Source organism: Vulpes lagopus, chromosome 5 (genome assembly GCF_018345385.1).
Source record: "Vulpes lagopus strain Blue_001 chromosome 5, ASM1834538v1, whole genome shotgun sequence".
Taxonomy (NCBI): domain Eukaryota; kingdom Metazoa; phylum Chordata; class Mammalia; order Carnivora; family Canidae; genus Vulpes; species Vulpes lagopus.
In genome coordinates this window covers 102,768,935-102,784,400 of record NC_054828.1, presented here as the reverse complement: position 1 = coordinate 102,784,400, position 15,466 = coordinate 102,768,935, and the positions used below count along the sequence as shown (strand labels likewise).

Below are 15,466 nucleotides of genomic sequence, written 5' to 3'. Positions count from 1 at the left end.
CTCGATATTTGTCGGACAATAGAAGTGATCGCAGTATTTCCCATACGTCTCCCCCCCGACCCCAAGGTTTATCACCAAGGATAAAATGCGTACCTGCAGTGTAGATTTTGCGTGTGCGTTTTGAGTTCAGTATGTTCATCTTTCAAAGCCACTTAAATTTGAACGCCAAGAATCACCTCCGTGGAAACAGACCTCTTTCGCAGCTCCCAGGTCCCAGAACGTGGGGCATTTGGCTTACCTGTTTTGTAATCTCTCCTGGCTCTCTGAACTAGATAGCAAACTCCTGCAAGGCAGATCTTTTGCACTAAGGGCTCTACACAGAATAGGCACTTAGTGAATGTTTGGGGAGCGCTAAAGGAGCATTATCTACAAACTGTTCCTCTCAGGGATGCAGGTGTTTAACAACGGCCCTGTGTGGCTGGCCCTCACGGTTTACCATTAAGTGCTTCTTGAGCATAATCTCGTTTAATACTCATAGCAATCCCATTGTATTCATTTCACAGATGAGGAGACAGTTTAGAGAACTAAGCTTTGGTTAAAGTTGATACTGGACACTGCTACTCCAGAGAACAATAAACAGGATCACATAGATGAAAACGTTAAAGCAGTCATAGTTCCTAATCTCTACAAGACCTCTTTGCCAAACTCTTAGAAAAGCCTTAGGTCTTTCCCTTTTAAAATGTACAAGCAATTTACATTTTAATATCCTTCACACTTTCAAAGTATTCGCAATGGACATTTTGAAAACCATCCATACATCCTGTGGGTAAGATGGAGATAGAGGAATCACAGCTTTTAGAGGAGTTGGGGGCAGGAGAAGGGGGTTTCAGGGGAAAGAAGGGTCTCAGCCAGCCATCTTCAAATATGATATGAAAGGACTAACATGGAAGAATCATAGGATTGTGTGATTCTAAACAATTGAAGTAAGATCAAGCCTCTGGCTCAAATTATTCCTTGGCTTCCCATTGCTCTTAGAATACATTTTTTTTTAAAGAGTATTTATTAGAGACAGCACGTGAGCATGCTCGCGGAGGAGGGGAAGAGGGAGAAGCAGTGAGAATCTAAGCAGACTCCCTGCTAAGCATAGAGCCCCACCCGGGCTCCGCCGTGGGAAGGTCACGACCTCAGCCGAGAGTCAGCGGCTGGCTGCCTAACCGAGTGACCCACCCAGGCGCCCCCTCTTAGCATACTTTTCAAAAAACTTCTTACCACGACCCGCAAAGTCTGCACCTGGCCCCTGTTTTACATTCTCAACCTTGGCTCACCACACTCCCAAGTCACACTAGCCTTTTGTCTATTCCTAGAAAACACCAAACTCTATCCTGCTTCGGGAGCTCTGTGCTTCCCTCAACCTGAAACTCACTTTGCTTCTAACTCTCCACTTGGCTGGTTACAGACGTTACCACCTCCAGGAGCCCTTCTCCCATCACGCCAAGTTGTTCCCACCCATCTGTTTTCACCATAAACCTTGCTTATTCCCTTGCTAGCATCATCACAGCCGCTAGAGTGCATTCCAAGAGCTCAACCTCTCTGTTGCATCCTTGTATCCCCACCACCTACAGTCCTGGATACACACAGGTGCTCAACGAGTATTTTCAAAGGAACGGGAGTTGGAGGAAACTTCGAGGAAGGCTGTCGAATCACAGTCGTCCCAGAAACACAGACGGTCTTCGGGGCCGGGGGGTGGGGGTGGTGCCAATAAAAACCGTACATTCCGGGGTTAATAGGTTAGATCTGGAGTCCCCTACAACTTGGGAGTCTCTGATTTTGACTGCAGAGGTAAACAAGCCCTCCTGAAACATGGGTTACAGCCCGGCACGAGCATGCTTAACGGCCAGGGCAGGTTTTCACTAGCTTAGATCTACGTTTTGGCCGCAGACTGAGAGCAAGCAGCTGGAGGAAGATTGCAGAGGCTCGACGCTTCTCAGCGGAGCCCTAAGGGGCGTGGTTCTGGGCTCGGCGCCGCTAAGGTCGGAGAGCAACCGAGCCCCTCCGCGCCGTTTGCTTGTGTCTCTTGGCACAAATCAAAACACCTTACGGCCGTGCAGCGGCACAAGACAACCGCGGGAGACACGGACGTGCATCTAGTAGAAACGCGAAAACTCCCTGGGGGCGCTCAGCCTTAACGGCCGACGGCCGCCCGCGGCGGCGCAGGCGCAGAGGTTCCGTCCGCGCCCCTCCCCAGCCCTAAAGAGCCTTGAGCCAGAGCGGACGTGACGCACGGGGGCGCGCCCGACACACTAGCCGAGGCCCGAGCGCGACGCGTCCAGGACGGCTAGCCGAGTTCCGAGAGCGTCGCGACGGCCCCCGCGCCGCGGGTAAGGGGGCGGGGAGGGAGCTTGGGCCGGCGGCGCGCCCCCTGCAGGCAGCAGTGCTCTTCTCCCGGCGCCGCCTGCCCCCACGCAGCCGCGGGGCTCCCCGCCTGGCTGCGGCGACAGGCATCCTGCTGAAGCGGACCTCAGGTCCAGTTCCTCCCTGTTCGGAGCCTTCACTGCTATCCCAGGATAAAGTCCAGAGTCCTTAGCTCGGTATTCATGACCTTGCACAATCAGGCCACACTACTTATCTCTCCAGCTCTGTCTCACTTAAAGGGGACAACTGTTGCCTCCTATTAACCCATCGCGTTCTGCTTCCCGCCTCTGCGGTTGCGTCCGCGTGGTGAGCCCACAGCTGCTCCCCCGCCCCGCCGGGGCTTCGCCTCATCTCCCATGTGCGCACTCACCGAGGAACTGACTCTTTTCCACGCTCCTGCGCCCCCTTCTCTCTCAGGTCTTCCCCCGGGTTCAGGATTCTTACCGTTAAGCTTTAGAGCCCAGTGGGCAGAAGAAACAGCAGTTTCAGCCACCAGCAGAGCCACAGTCCTCTCTTCCAGCGGCATATCCTCGCTTCGTGTCCCTCCTTAACCCTGTCCTCCCAACCCCTACTTTTTCAATTCCAGTTCTCCAAATTGTATGTCCCTAAGAGACTACAACAGGGAAAATAGTGACCCAGAAAACCACCGCTTACCTACCCTTTATCACTTGTTAGTTACAACTCTGATTTCCTCCCTCTGTATCTCTCGGTCAAAGACGGTGGGGAGCAGGGTAGGGACGGTGAGAAGAAAAGATCCAAAAGCTCTCCAAGACAACGTGAGACTGTTCCTGGCCCTTTGTTTTTTAAGAGCCCCCGAGAGTCCAGTTTCTTTTTGTTTTTGTTTTTGCAAAAGTCTCTTGCAAGTTGTAATGGCACCTCAAACTGATTGCATCCTGATCCCACGCAACTTTAATCAAATTCCCAACAGAGTTTGTCATGAACCTTGATTAACTGATTCTACAATGTATACGGGATAGCAAAACAAAACAAACAACAAAAAAAAAACAACAAGACAAAACCCTGCTCTTCTATAAAAAGAACAGGGTAGGAAAAATTACCAGATATGGAGACTTTATTACAGAGCCAGAGTAATCAAAACAATGTGGTGTCAACACAGGAATAGACAAACAAACCAATGGATCAGGGAAGGGCCACATACGCGGACACTTGATTCATGACACAGCAGACATTGCAGATGATTAGGGAAGGGATGTACTGCTCAATACATGGAATATAGGCAATTGATAAATACATACAGAAAAAATGAAATTCTATCCCCAACTCATGCACTGCACAAAACAGTCCCACTTTGGCGAAAGACTTAAATATTAAAAACAAAGTCATAACATTAGAAGAAAATATAGCATGTTTTGATGAGCTCAAAGTAGGAAAAAATTTCTCAAATAAGAGACAAAAGACACAAACCATAAATTTAAAGTTTGACAAATGTGACTTCATTAAAATTAAGAACTTCTCTAAATCCAAACATACTATTAACAAGTGAAAGGACAAGGGGTGCCGGCTGTCTCAGTTGGTGGAGCATGCAATTCTTGACCTCCGGGTTAGGTCATGATTTGGAGCCCCACATCAGGTGTAGAGTTTACTTTTTAAAAAAGTGAAAGGTGGGACCCCTGGGTGGCTCAGTGGTTGAGCATCTGCCTTCGGCTCAGGGCTGATCCTGGAGCCCTGTGATCAAGTCCCACGTGGGGCTCCCTGCATGGAGCCTGCTTCCCCCTCTGCCTGTGTCTCTGCCTCTCATGAATAAATAAATAAAATCTTTAAAATAAAATAAAATAAAACAAAATAAAATAAAACAATAAAAAAAGTGAAAGGATATGCCATTAAATAAGAGAAAGCAGTTAAAAGTCACATAACCAAAAAAGAACTTGTATTCAGAACATGTAGTTTACTTTAGAGGAAATAACAATGGCTATATGTTCACCTCATTAGTGATCAGGGAAACACGAGTTAAAACCACAGTGAAAAATATTATGTCATACCCATTGAATTGGCAAAAATCTAGAAGCTGAAGAATACTAAAATTTGGCAAGGATGTAAAGCAATGAAGATTCTCATCCACAGCTATGTGAAAATAAATTAGTACACAACTTACAACTATTTCTTAAAAGGTGAACATGGACATGTCCTATATAAATTAGCATAGATATATTCCCATAGCATATATATTCCAGAAATTGATTGTAATAACAGAAACAGTAGAATGGGTAAACAAATTGTGGAATACTGGCACCTCCAGAACTGTGAGTAATAAATTTCTGTTGTTTGAAAGCCACCCCATATGGTATTTTGTGATAACAGCCCAAATGAACTAAGGCACACATTGACTTGTTTGTCTTATTATTTTATTTTTTAAAGGATTTTATTTATTATTTGACAGAGAGAGAGGGAGATCCAGAGAGCCAAGCAGGTGGGGAAAAGGCAGAGGGAGAAGGAGAAGCAGACTCCTTGCTGAGCAAGGAACCTGTTACAGGGCTCGATCCTAGGACCCTGGGATCATGACCTGAGCCAAAGGCAGACGTTCAACTGACTAGGCCACCCAGATGCCCCTGTCTTATTATTTTGAAATTTAAGCACATACACTCTTTTTTTGTATGTACATGTCACAAATACATGCTACACACAAAGGAGGGATGTTGACTATAATGGGTGAATATTGAGAGAGCCGAGTGAATTCATAGACCATTCTAAACAGGACTGTGACAGTCTCAGAAATGCACTTAGGAAGTAAAATCTATTTGCTCCTAACTATAGACCAGAAGCTAGAAGTAAGCGCAAGTACACAGCACTTTGAAGACAAGCCATCGATACGGACTGCCAGTTTCCCTTCTCTGCTCTTCTCACCAACAAAAGGCTAACATTTCCAAAGCTTCTCAATCTCAGATACTAAAGATTAGAGAGACCACTGAAGACAGAAAATAAGAGCTACTTAGGCCAATGAACTCAGTCCTTTATTGTTCTTTGTTGCTCTAAGCAAATTACTTAAGACCTATATAACCCTGAGATCTTGAACTGAGCCAAAACCAAGAGTCAGACATTTAACCAAATGAGCCACCCAGGTGTCCCTCAAGGGTTAATTTTTAGAATCATTTGGCATTTTAATTTTCAAATAAGTAACGTATTCACAGGGGCGCCGGGGTGGCTCGGTAGGTTAAACGTCAGCCTTCACTCAGGTCATGATCCCAGGGTCCCAGGATCAAGTGCCCTTCACTCCTCATTGGGCCCCCCATCCTCCACCTGTTTAGCGGAGCTTCTGCTTCTGCCTCTCCCTCTGCCGCTCCTTGCCACTCATGCTCTCTCTTTCTCTGTCAGATAAATAAAATCTTTTCTTTTTTAAAAGGGTAATATATTCATGTTATTCAAAAAGTATCTTTTTTACCCTGCCCCCAAGCTATAATGCTTCTACTTATTCTTGCTACTAACAGGTAACAATTTTTTATTAGTGCCTTATTTATTCTCCATACAAAAACAAGCAGACACAAATACAATTTTCTAACAGAAAAGTTTCCAAGTTTCCAGTTTCAGAAAATTTCTTATGAAGAAAAAGTTTTATTTCAAAAACTTTTCAGAGAAAAGCTTCAAAACAGAGGAAGGATTCCCATATATCTTTCATGTAGAATCACCAATTTTTTTTTGTATATTTTTTAAGTAGAGTTTGATCTGCCAACATATAGCATAACACCCAGTGCTCATCCCATCAAGTGCCCCCCTCAGTGCCCATCACCCAGTCACCCCAACCCCCCACCCACCTCCCTTTCCACTACCCCAGAGTTAGGAATCTCTCATGTTTTGTCACCCTCACTGATCACTGATATTTTCACTCATTTTCTCTCCTTTCCCCTTTATTCCCTTTCACTATGTTTTATATTCCCCAAATGAATGAGACCATATAATGTTTGTCCTTCTCCGATTGACTTATTTCACTCAGCATAATACCCTCCAGTTCCATCCACGTTGAAGCAAATTGTGGGTATTCGTCATTTCTAGTGGCTGAGTAATATTCCATTGTATACATAAACCACATCTTCTTTATCCATTCATCTGTCGATGGATATCGAGGCTCCTTCCACAGTTTGGCCATTGTGGACATTGCTGCTATAAACATTGGGGTGCAGGTGTCCCGGCGTTTCACTGCATCTGTATCTTTGGGGTAAATCCCCAGCAGTGCAATTGCTGGGTTGTAGGGCAGATCTATTTTTAACTCTTTGAGGAACCTCCACACAGTTTTCCAGAGTGGCTGCACCAGTTCACATTCCCACCAACAGTGCAAGAGGGTTCCCCTTTCTCCGCATCCTCTCCAACATTTGTTGTTTCCTGTCTTGTTAATTTTCCCCATTCTCACTGGTGTAAGGTGGTATCTCATTGTGGTTTTGATTTGTATTTCCCTGATGGCAAGTCATGCGGAACATTTTCTCATGTGCTTGTTGCCCATGTCTATGTCTTCTTTGGTGAGATTCACCAAATTTTTAAGACATTGCCACTTTTGCCATATCATTTACTCTCTGTCCTTGTCTCTCCATACGTATATACATACATACATACATACACATATGTGCACATAATACTTCTTCAGAATTACTTGAGTGCCATTTGCACTCGTCATCCCCTTTACCCCAAACATTTCAGTGAGTCAGTGTGCATTTCCCAGAACAAGGATTTTCATTTACATGATCAGAGTAAAATTATTAAATTCAGAAAATTAACATCAATATAATACTACTCTCTAATCTCCAGGCCTTTTTTCATCGATTGTTCCAACAATGTTCTCTGTAGAGACTGCTTTTCCTGGTCAGGATCATAGACCGCGTTCAGATTTCATGGCTCCTCAGTCTCCTTTTAATCTGGAACAGTTCCTCAGTCTTTCTTTGTCTTTCCTGGTGTTGGCTTTTAAGATGACAGGCTATTTAGTTACATAATATTCCTCAGCGTGGATTTGTTTGAGGAGCATGTTAAGAGTTAGGTTTTGTCTTTTTGGCAGGGATAGTACATGAATGAGATGTTCTGGGACTGTCACATCAGAGGGCACACGAAGACAGTTTCTTCCATCAGTGGTGATGCTAACTTTGATTACTTGGTTAAGGTGGAGTCAGACAAATTTCTCCAATGTAAAGTTATTTTTAGCTTTTGTGATTAATTAGTAACTTGTACAAATATATGTTATTTTTTTAAAATCAGCTTTACTGAAATGTAATTCACATCCTGTACAATTGACCCGTTTAAAGTTTTCAAATCGGGGTGCTGGGTGGCTCAACTCTTGGTCATGGTCTCAGGGTTGTGAGATTGAGTCCCACATTGGGCTCTGTGCTGAGTGGGGAGTCTGAGATTTTTTTCTCCCCCCCTACCCTTTTACTCCCCCAACTCCCCACCCATGCTCTCTCTCTTTCTAAAATAAAGTGTTCAAATCAATGGTTTTTAGTATATTCACAGAGTTGTGCAACCATCATCACAATCAATTTTGGAATATTCTCATCACACTCCCCCCTCAAATAAGCTTCATATCCATTAGAGTCATCACTCATTTTTCCCCAACCTCCCCCAGCTTCAGGCAACTGCTAACCTACTTCCAGCCTCCATACATAGATTTGGCTATTCCAGAGAGATAAATGGAAACATACAATATGTGGTCTTTGTGACTGGCTTCTTTTTCTTAGTATAATGTCTTTAAGGGTTCCTTCATGTTATGGCATGTATTTAATTTTCTTGTCAAGTAATATTTTGTTGCATGGATATACCACATTTTATTTGTCCATTCATTAGTCGATGAAATTTTGGGTTATTTCCACTTTTTGGGTAGTGAATGCTGTTATGAACGTTTATGTATAAGTTTTTATGTAGACATATGTTTTCATTTCTCCTGGGTATATAAGTAGGTAGTGGAATTGCTGTGGCATATGGTAACCCTACGTTTAATCTTTTGAAGAACTACCAGAACTTTCTCCTAAGTGATTGCATCATTTTACATTTAAATCAGCAATATACGAGGGTTATGATTTCTCTATGTCCTTACCAACATTTTTTATTGTCTCTTTTTTATTTTTTTTATTTTTTTTATTTTTTTTTTATTTTTTTTTTATTGTCTCTTTTTTATTATAGCCATCCTAGACAGGTATGAAGTGGTATGTCATTGTGGTTTTGATTTTCATTTCCCTGATGGCTAATGATGCTGAGATCTTTTCATGTACTTAATGGCCATGCGTGTATCTTCTCTGGAGAAATGTCTATTCAGATCTTCTCCTCATTCTTTAATTGGGCCATTTGTCTTTTTATTATTGAATTGTAAGAGTTCTCTCTACATTCTGAATACAAGACCCTTGCCATATACATGATTTGCAAATATTTTCTCTGATTCTTTGGGTTGTCTTTTTATTTTGTAACCGGCCCTTTGGAAAAAAAAAGTTTTTCATTTAAATCTAATTTATCTACTGTTGTTGTCACTGTGTGTTTGTTGTCATTTCTAAAAAGACTGTGCCTAACCCAGCATCCTGAAGAGTTATCTCTATATTTTCACTTAAGAGTTTTGGCACTTCAGCTTTTAGATTTAGGTCTATCATCCATTTTGAGTTCATTTTTGTGTGTGGCATGAAGAAGGGGTCTAATTTCATTCTTTTGTAGATGGATAAACAGTTATCCCAGCACCACTTATTGAAAAAAACTATTCTTTTCTCATTGAAATGTGTTGATATCCTTATTGAAAATTAATTGGCCATACATGTCAGGGTTTGCTTATGGACACTGAATTCTATTCCATTGATCCATATGTCTATCCTCATGCTAATTGTACACTGTCTTGATTACCGTATTTTGTAATAAATTTTGAAATAAGGAAGGGTGAGGTCTTTAACTTTGTTATTCTTTTTCCAAGATTGTTTTGGCTGTTCTTGTTTCCTTGCAATTCTATATGCATTTTATGATCAGCTTGCCAATTTCCACAAAAAAAAAAAAAAAAGAAAGAAAGGAAGTTTGGATTTCGTTAGGGATTGCATTGAGTCTGTAGATCAATTTGGTTAATAGTGCCATCTTAAACAATATTAACTTTTTTGATTCATGAACATGAAATGTCATTTCCACTTGTGCAGATCTTTAATTTCTTTCAATAATGTTTTGTAGTTTTCACAGTGTAAGTCTTGTACTTTTTTTGTATTTCTAAGTTCTATTTTATTCTTTTTGATCCTATTATAAATAGCTGTTTTCTTAATATCATTATCAGGTTCTGTATTGGTAGTATATAGGAATAAAATTAATTTTTATGTATTTGTATTTTGCCTTGCAACATTCTAAACTCATTTATTAGGTCTAAAAATATGTATTATTACATTCCTGTTTTATTAACAAATTGTAACAAACACTGTTTTAAATGTTTTTGCTACCTTTAATAGTTTATCTTAACCATGTCTCCAAATCCATACATAAAGAGAATTCTCATGTTTCTGTAGTTACGTAGAATTCTATTACCTAAATATACAATAATTTATTTTACCAGTCACCTTTTGAGGGACATTTGTTTTTTTCCTAATCTTTGATTACAAACAGCACTGCAACAAGTAAAATTATTTTGCTTGTATTCAAGTATATCTGAGGATAAATTCCCTGAAGAGGGATTGCTGGGTCCATGAAAAGTACATTTGCAATTTTGATAAATATAGACAAACTAGTGGGCTGATTGTTTAATGTTCATAATGTATTTTAGGGTGCTCATTAGGAGTGGTGTAGTAATATTAAGCCAAGACAAAACATCTTAGTAACCTAATAGTGACTATTCATATTATATTAGTATCTCTAAGGACTTTAAGACAGTATTCTGAGTTTCTTTGAAGTTATACCTCATGCCTTGAAGTGGTAATACCTCCTGAATGATATATAGGACAAATTATCATTTTTAATACTATTGTCTTATTCTGTATTCATTCTATAAAGCATGTAGCTTAATTTCAGCAGATAAATTTATACCACGATACATCTGCTGTCAATTCTTTCTCTCTCTGTCTCTCTCTCTTTTTAAAGTAAACTCTACCCCCAAATGGAGTTGGGACTCATACTCCGGAGATCAAGAGTCATGTGCTCTACTGACTGAGCCAGCCAGGAGCCCTGCTGTCAGTTCTTTGGATATCAGGGCTGTTACCCCATTGAGAGCTAAAATGATCTGCCAAACTAGTGGAGTTACACTAGAGTGTATTAGCTAAATGACGTACAAAATGGCTATTTTTTCCCAAGTATATAAATAAATAAATGATAGAGCCAGTCAAGCCAATTGGTCAGTTGTCATTTCTTAAAAAAAAAAAAAAAAAAAAAAAACTGATGTTGTTTATAGGTTTTACATCCTCATCATTTTTTTTTTTAAATAAGAAATTGTAAAGAAGCAGCACATAATTTGTTTTGTCTGTAACACTGATGCTAACTTGTGGCAGATATGGAGATGCTGTGTAGCCCAGATGTCTCTTTAAGAAAGGACTCATTGCCCAACTGCAAGGATTATGCAGTGAGCTGATAGCCTCCAGCTGTTAACCCCTTCAAGTCTCCTTCAGCTTTTGAGCCAAGGCCATACTCTTCTTTAGGTGGCCTCAATTGATGACTCAGCAAAATGGTAGAACAAAAGACTGGCCATTTCCACCCATTGCAGGACTCCTCTACTGGGCAAGCTTTGCTCTGGAACTCCCCACTGGGATGGGAGAGTCATTGCAGATCTGCATTGTGGTCTTCTGGCTCCTCTGCCCTGTCTTGCTTCCTCCTTTCTCCCTTCATGGACGTTAACTTCTCAGTAAGCCTTTTGCACTCTTAGCTTCATCTCAGTTGGGTCTTCCCAGCAGACCCAACTAATATTTTTGTGAATAAATACTGTTTACAGGATATCAACCGATGTTTTTAATCATGATGCATCCATATAAACACCTTAAATTCATTGATTATAGAAATACATCCATAATTTCCTAAACTGATCCCTTTCTCATGATATGCACAGAAATTGATATAGCTCTACATCTCTCAGTAAAGAGATTGCAGTTTACCCTAATTTTGGTTATGTTCCTTAAACAGAGTTTAGTTAGAATAAATATGGCTAAAGCATTCAAACTTCATCAAATCTATTCTTCTTTAACTGCTTCGGACAGAGACAATCTCTTTTTTTGGGGGGGGGGGGTGGTCAGTAAACTACCAGCAGTTCTAAAAGAAGACAGAGAGAGAAAAGTAATACAAAAACAAATAGCACATCCCATCATCCCTTGTGCAACAGCACATTTCCCCAAATCTTTGAAAATTACTTATACATGCATGGCTTATGAAGAGAATGCCAGAAACATAGTTTCATAAGGATTATATTAAACTTTTCTTGTCCCTGAGGCAGAAGCATTACTGCTTCAGAACTGATTTCCTCTTAACCTCCTCTGCCTAGAAATGAAAAAGTTTGCCTTGATTTATGGGGTGTCTAGTTTTCGTTTTCTTAACTCTAACATAGAAGTTAAAACAAAAACAACAAAGCCTGAGGATGGAAAACAACACCAACAGCTATAGAATGTATTTATTTTTTAAGAATTGAATTTTTTTAAAAAGATTTTATTTATTTTAGAGAGAGACAAAGTAAGTGAGAGGGCGGAGCAGACAGAGAGGGAGAGGGACCAGCAGACCCCATGCTCAGTGCAGAGCCCAATGCAGGGCTCGATCTCACCCTCCTGAGATGATGACATGAGCTGAAATCAAGAGTCAGTCACCCAACCGACTGGGTCACCCAGGTGCTTCAAGAATTGAATTTTAATTTTCTCAGCTGATCAGGCAAAAATAGATTATCTTCTTACTGAAGCCAGTGGGACCAGTTCTCACAAAATATTTTGTTACAATATTCCTTTCTGTTGTTTATTGATTTTAGGTAGGAGAAGCAGAGGGAGAAAGACTTGAGATGGAATCTATGTGCCTATTAGGTTAAGCACATCTCTTGTAAGTTTATTCCTAGTTCTTGTTAACTTTTGTTGTCATTTGGAATGGAATTTTGAAATTACATTTCTACCCAATCTTTTTTTTTTTTTTTAATCTAACCATTGCTTTCATATAATTATCTTAACTCTGGCTACCTTATGAAGTTTTTCATTCACACCAACAGTTTTCTTTTTAAAATACAGTGTTTTTGATTCCCTATGTTTATGATCATTTTCTGTGCAAACCTTGACAATTTTGCCTTCAGCCTTTTCATAAGGAGGGAGGGAGGAGCAAGACCTGGACCCTATAACCACTCTCCACTCTACCTTGACCAAAATTGAAAATGCTGCCACTACTGATGCTGAAAGCTGCTGAATCAAAAAGTCATCTGCCAAATTAATAAGCTACTGCTACTGTGGCTAGCTCCAGAACCATGCCACCTCTGCCGTGGTCTACATCAACAATGCAGATGCTCTGCACACTGCCTCTCCACAGATGACTTGGTTTCAGATTAAAATCTCACATGCATGCTTCTGTTTGATGGGACATCTTGAGCCTTAGCCACAAAGAGAGCCTGGGATAGAGTTTTTTAGCTTCCATCTGTGCATTCATTATAAAGCATGCCAATTTGCAATACTGGCCATAGTATTCCTTAGCCTGTTTCCTTATATCTCTTATTTTTATTCTGATTAAATACATATACCATAAAACTTACCATTTTAAGTGTATGGTTCAATAGTGTTGAGTATATTCATGTTTTTTTGTGCAATTTCCAAAACCCTTTGCATCTTGCAAAACTGAAACCCTGTACCCATTAAACAACAATTCTCCATTTCCTCCTTCTACTTTCTGTTTCTATGAGTCCAACTTCTCTAGGTACCTCATTTAAGTGGAATCATATTTGTCTTTTTTGTGACTGTCTTGTTTCACTTAGCATAATGCCCTCAAGTTGCATCCATGTTGTATCATGTGTCAGAATTCCTTCCTTTTAAAGGCTGAATAATCTTCCATTGTATGGATATACCACATTTTGTTTATTAATTCATCTGTCAATGGACACTGGGGTTCCTTGCACCTCTTGGCTGTTGCGAATAATGCCACTAAGAACATGGTTGTACAAATATCTCTTTGAAGTCCTGCTTTTAATGCATACCCATTTCTTTCTTCCTAGGGCTTTAAAAAGGTAAGGGCTGGTAAATTTTATCAAATGATTTTTTTAGTATCTGTAGCAGATAATACTTTTTGAGAGGTTGAAATATTATCACCCACCCCACATGCTTGATGTGCTCTTCATTGAGTTGTAGGGTTTATATGACCCTGAGAATATCTCTGCGACTGCCTGGACAGAGTATGTCCAAAATGATGGTATGTTACCTGCAAGGCTGGATCATAAAAATGCAATGCATTTCTACCCTCTGCTCCTGGGATGCTCATTTTTGGATCCCATCAGCCATGCTATGAGAGGGTTCAGATTAACCCTTGCAGAAAGTACCTGGAGAGGCCATGTATGAGTTTTCCACCTGACATCCCAGCATTAAGTGTAAAACAAGCAAGTGATGATACCTCCAGATGATTCTGTCCCTCAGTCATCAAGACACCCCACACTTTGAGTCTCCCCAGTGAGGCTCTGGACACTGTAGAGCAGAGGTAAATGGTCTCTGCTGTGCTCTATTTGATTACTGACCCTCAGTATTTATGAGTGTAAGCAAATGGTTGCTTTACACCCCGAGGTTTTGGAGGTGGTTTGTTACACAGTAATAAATAACCAGTACTATACCTAATAATATGAGCATTTGGTTATTCTTCATTCATCTTTTGATGTAATATTTAAGTACTCATACATTCCTAGAATAAACTGTCCTTGCTCGTTTTTTTCTTTTTTTAAGATTTTATTTATGTATTCATGAGAGACACAGAAAGAGGCAGAGGCACAGACACAGGTAGAGGGAGAAGCAGGCTCCATGCAGGGAGCCCCAGGTGGGACTCGATCCCAGGTCTCCAGGATCAGGCCCCAGGCCGAAGGCGGCACTAAACCGCTACACCACCAGGGCTGCCCTGTCCTTGCTCATATTAATAAACTCCTGGGTTTAGTTTGCTGGTGTGATTCAGATAAATAATTATTATTCTAAAGCAAAACTGGCCTTAACTGCTTCTGCCTTCAAAGGGGAAAGGTAATATAATTTATACTGGAAAAGGAATAAATATCCGCACTATTCTATTCCACTTTCAGGGCAGTTGCCTACTGTCTCTTCTCCTCTTATTTGGTTTAAATCCCATGTTTGCCACTATGATCAATCCCTTGAGAATATTTTCCATTTCCCTACCTTTCTCCCTTTACCATACTTGCCTTGCAAAAAAGTTCAGCCTTCAATAACCCCATCCACCCACCAGTTCTGTGCCTGCACATGTGATCTGGGCTGTGCTCAGCTGGTGTCACCATAATTTCATGATCACTAGCCTTGTAAACTGAACCAGTCTTTGGAACACCTAATTTACACCTTTGCCTCTTACTTTATTTCTCCCACCTATTTCCACCTCCTTTTTGCTCCTGACCTTGATTTTTACCTCATTAATAAAATCAAAACCATCAACCTGGAGCTCTTCCATCCTGCCACATCCTTCTCCTTCATCTTAATTCAAGGACCATGTGTATCACCCCAGGGTGCTGCTTTCAAAGAACTGGTTTGGCTGTGGGCAGAAGAAACGAACATTTTGGAGCCTTTCCAATGTCCCAGGTATACCTTACTTACATTTTAGTTTACGAAGCAGGGGTTAGTATTCCCACTTTTCTGAGGCGAAAACTGAGGCTCAGCAAATTTAAGCACTTTGCCCTACCTCACCCACTGCAATGCTGTTGGCGGACCAGAGTCTGTGCTTGCCTACTGCACTTCATCTCCATGGTTCCCCATGCCAAGGACTCTCTGTACATTGCTGTTTCAGATTTATCTTTTGAAAAATGAGACCATTCAAGAGAGGAAAGTTCCAACAGCTTATTCTTTGATCTTTCGAAGGACATCAGTGTGTGAGAATATGTCGGGTCCAGCTGGGGCTGACAGCAGGTTGTAACTTGAACAAGTCACCCTGCTCAATCCCATTCTTGTTCTTCAGTGTTTTGTGTTTAGGAGGTAAATCTGATCCTGAGTCACTATGTAACTCCTACCTTTAAAACTTAGTCCTAGAAAAATGGATCCTT

At 40.9% G+C, this 15,466-nt stretch overlaps 1 protein-coding gene across 1 annotated transcript in view; it reads right to left on the bottom strand.

The window, feature by feature from the left end:
• SOS1 (SOS Ras/Rac guanine nucleotide exchange factor 1) overlaps positions 1-15,466 on the bottom strand; it is a 174,847-nt gene that overhangs the window by 143,428 nt on the left and 15,953 nt on the right. The gene's annotated exons all lie outside the window — the stretch shown is intronic.